The sequence below is a fragment of the Marmota monax genome, unplaced genomic scaffold (genome assembly GCF_021218885.2).
Source record: "Marmota monax isolate L192 unplaced genomic scaffold, Marmota_monax_Labrador192_F-V1.1 WCK01_AAM20220418_F8-fsc00092, whole genome shotgun sequence".
Taxonomy (NCBI): Eukaryota; Metazoa; Chordata; class Mammalia; order Rodentia; family Sciuridae; genus Marmota; species Marmota monax.
This window is the reverse complement of record NW_026692583.1, coordinates 4,622,807-4,627,200: the sequence shown is the minus strand read 5'-3', so window position 1 is coordinate 4,627,200 and position 4,394 is coordinate 4,622,807. Positions and strand designations below refer to the sequence as shown.

Here is a 4,394-nt window from a genome sequence, read left to right as displayed (position 1 = left end):
AGTTCAGCCTCTCCTGCCAGAGGACGTCTGGTCTCTCTAGGAGTCGCTTGTCTTCTCTACACTAGGTTACACCTGTCCTTCGTGGGCCGGCTTTACTGGTGTCTGCACCTAAGTTCATACAGTGTCCTAGATAGGATTACACTGCTCTGGCCCTAAACTCTTATTCCTTAGTGAGTTCTTCTCTTTCTCATGCTGTTTCCCAACTGCATTCTAGTCTTCTCTGATCTGGACCCTGGGATCAAATATGCTTGGATTTATATTTCTAGCCATGAGACCTGGACAACTTATCTTTTTGCATTTCTTCAAGTGTAAAATGGGAAACTAATTATGGTCCTAACCTCAGAACAGGGTGGGGACAAAGCATGTAGGATGCTAAGCCTCTTGTGCCACTTGCAGGTGTAGAATATGCACGCTGCCTTATAAGTTGTCCCCTACGCCTCATATGTCAATTACTGGACATCTCCATAAAATTATTAATTATCTGCTTGCTTTTTCCCTTCAACTTTTAAAACTTTGTTGGGAGGAGTGGACAGAAAAAGGAAAGACAGTAGAATGAATTGGACATAACTTTCCTATGTTCACACATGAATACATGACCAGTGAAACTCCGCTTCATGTACAACCACAAGAATGGGATCCTCATTGGAATGGGTTGTACTCCAGGTATGTATAGTATGTCAAAATCCACTCTACTGTCATGTATATCTAAAAAGAACAAATTTTCAAATAAAGGAACTCAAGAAAAAGAAAACTCTTTTTCTTATTCAACTAAATATAATTATGCTAATTGTCTTGAAAGGAAATTTATTATTAAAAGAATAATAAAAAAATTCCATTTATTTGTGGGAAGTGAAAGTCTCTATAATAAATCTTCCTAAATTCTTTCTCTCTCCCTAATAAAAACTATTATTAGGGTTGGAGTTGTGGCTCAAGTGGTAGAGTGCTTGCCTAGCATGTGCAAGGCACAGGGTTTGATTCTTAGCACCACATGTAAATAAATAAGTCCATCAACAACTAATTTTAAAAAGATATTTTAAAAATTATTATTTGATATTTATCTTTCCAGATATACATTTTCATGCATTTGTATTGTACATGGCACATAAACACATAGCTTTTTTAAAAATCATAAATGAGGTCATACACTATACTAGTTTGTTTTTCCATTTGTATAACACAATACCTGAGGCTGGATACTTTATAAAGAAAAAACTTTTATTTTTATTCTTTTGTGGTGCTGGGGATGGAGTCCAGGAGCTTGTGAATGCTAGGCAAGTGCTCTGCCACTGAGTTACAACTCTAACCTCCCAAAGAGGTTTATTTAGCTTACAGTTTGGGAGGGTGAAAGTCCAAGATTGGGTGGCCCCCATCTACGTGGTCTCTGTTGAGGGCCACTTTGGCTGTGTCCCAGCATGGCAGATGGCATCCTGAGGGGGAGATCACACAGTGGGACAGGAGCCAGGGACCAGGGAGCAGCCAGTCTTATTCTTTTTATAGCAATGCACCCTGGTCCCCTGTTGTTCCTATTGTTAAGCGATGTGCTTTTTAAAAAGCCCTCTTGAAGTGTACAATTTGGTGAGGTTTTGTATATTTTGTGTAACCAGGACCACTCTCTAATTTCAGAATTTTAACCCCCTACCCACACTGAAACACTGCCTGTGGTTACTCCTCATCCCCCAACCCAGCCCCTGACAACCGCTGACCCACAGCAGCCTCTGTGGATCGCCTGTGTCAGGCCCTGAGGTATTCTGTACCTTCCTCCTTTGCTTACCGTGGTGTTTTCCAGATCCATCCCTGCTGTGATAGCACCAATACTTCATTACCTTTGTTTCTTCTTTTTTTTTAAAGAGAGAGAGAGAGAGAGAGAGAGAGAGAGAATTTTTCAATATTTATATTTTAGTTTTCAGTGGGCACAACGTCTTTATTTTTATTTTTATATGGTGCTGAGGATCAAACCCAGCGTCCCGCGCATGCCAGGCGAGCGGGCTACCGCTTGAGCCACATCCCCAGCCCACCTTTGTTTTATTCAAAGCTTTAAATGGACCTGGTGCGGAGGCACACGCCTGTAATTCCAGCAACTTAGGAGACTGAAGCAGGAGGATCACAAGTTCAAAGCCAGCTCCAGCATCTTAAGCCCTCAAAATAAAATAAAAAACAGGGCTGGGAAGAGGTAGAGTCAGAGGTAGTTCAGATGGTAGAGTCTGCCTGGGTTAAACCCCTTTCAACACACACACACACACACACACACACACACACACACACCATGATTAAGTTGTAGTAAAAATACAAAGCAACAAATTCAACTGTTTTTAAGTGTGTGGTTCAATAAAGTGTGCTACAGACCCGGAAACTTTTTGTCTTGCAGCTCTGAACCCTACTGAACAACTCCCCACTTCTCCCCCGTGGCCCCGTTGGACTTTCTGTTTCTATTAATTTGAGTACTTTAGATACTTCATGTAAGTGGGGTCTTACTCACTTGTCTTTTGGCAGGTGGGCATCTCACTTAGCCTAATGGCCTCCCGGTATGGCCACAGGGTGGCACGGGACAGGGCTCCTTCCCTCTGTCCTGTCTGTGTTGGCCACTCTCATCTACTCATCTGTCAACGGGTGACTGGGTCGCTCCCACCTCTTGGTTACCATGAAGGACCATGGGTACCCGAATGGCCCTTTGGGATCCTGCTCGAAGTTCTCTTGAATATGTCCTGAAGTAGGCTCCTGGGTGGAGGCGGCTGGGCTAGTTGGCTGAGGAACAGCCACACTGTCTCCAGGCAGCCGCCCCTCCCACAGGCCCACCCCGGGGTGCAGGACCCCCATTTCCCTACACCCTGGACCCCAGGTTTCTTACTTTCTTTTGCTGCTGCTTATTTTTTGAGTGACTGTCTTCACGGCCCGAGGTGCTTCTCACCTGGTTTTGAGCTGCGTTTCCGTGATGCTGGGTGATGTTGAGCTTCTTGGGTTTGGTTCTTTGGTTCTTTGGCCTTATTAGAGTAACTGGCTTCAAGTGGAGTAAATCCAACATCTGGGCTTCCTCAGAGACAGTTTATATCTGTTGAATTTTCCTGTGTATGATCCCTACTTTTTTTTTCATATCTCCTAATATTTTTAAAGTGGACATTTTTAATAATGATGATGATGGTGATGATGATGATGTAACAACTCTGGCCATCAGGTTCCCGCCACTCCCAGGGGCTTGTTGCTTTTGCTATAGAGTTGTTTGGTGACTGTTCTAAACTAGTTCAGTAGTCTATGCTGTCTGTCACGGGTGGCCGCAGAGGTCTGTCCTTCATCAGCTAACACAGAACAGAGCAATGAGCCCCGGGAGTGGGGAGAACCCACTGCCAGAGGGGTCCACCTTCCTGTTTCTTTGTGCATCCCCTATTTTTTCAGAATACCCATCCCATCTCCCGCCCCACAAGCCGGCAAGCAAGCAGCTTTGGGCAGACACCTGCTGGGTGACCTCTAACTCCTGTAATTCTGGAGACAGTGTCAGATCCCATAGGTTGGGGGCTCAGTCCCCAAGACTGTCCCTCTGCTTCTGACGCCAATGGCATGCCCCAGGTTGCTGTCCCTGGGCTTCTGACCATGTGGCCGTCAGTGGAGCTTCCTTCCCACAGCTCCCTCCTCGGGTGCCCTGGGTTTGCTAGAGTGGCTCACGGACCTTGGAGAAGAGTTTCGTTAAATGTTACAGTTTATGAGAGAGGAGATTCTGCAAAGGATACCAGCAAACACCAGAAGAAGAGATGCTGGGGGCAAGGCTTGTGGGGCGGGGTGCCAAGCTGCCGCCCTCTGGGCATGCCATCCTGCAGGAACCCTGGGCTCAGCTACCACCTGCTCTGTGAACCCTGTCCCGTCTGGTTTGTTATGGAGGCTTCATTACATAAGCTTACATTCCATAATGATTAGCTAAATCATCATCTACGCCCCTCTCCCTTCCCTGGGTAGCTGAGATGAAGGTCCTGATGACTCTGACCCTGACTTGGTCTTCCCAGGGACAACCCCCATCCTGAAGCTCCCTAGGGGCAGCCAGCCATCAGACAACTCGGTAACATCAAAAAAAAAAAAAAAAAAGAAAAAGAAAAAGAAAAACCACTTGTCACTCTGGGTACCCAAAGGAATTTAGGATTTGTGTGCCAGGAAATGGGACGAAGACCAAATATACATTTCACAATATCACAAAGACACATTCTCAAAACAAGTATAACTGGGTAAAAGGCAAGCATTGTGAAATTTCAGTAAGTCCTGCCAATGGCCCCTCAAAAGACTTCATTCCTCAGCTGTGTGAGCTGGGTCTCTCCCCACATCCTGGACACACCCTTGAAATCGCTCCAACTTGAAATTGATTACATGGTAGAAATGATAATATTTTGGAAATATGGTGTTAAACAAAAATATTA

The 4,394-nt window shown here is 45.0% G+C and overlaps 1 long non-coding RNA gene across 1 annotated transcript; it reads right to left on the bottom strand.

The window, feature by feature from the left end:
* Positions 1 to 1,069: 1,069 nt before the first annotated feature.
* Positions 1,070 to 3,959, bottom strand: LOC124093528 (uncharacterized). The gene is made up of 3 exons (XR_006851987.2): positions 2,906 to 3,959; positions 1,772 to 1,834; positions 1,070 to 1,427 (listed from the first exon to the last, which is right to left on the bottom strand). It is a non-coding gene; the product is annotated as an uncharacterized LOC124093528 (long non-coding RNA).
* Between the last annotated feature and the right edge of the window lie 435 nt (positions 3,960 to 4,394).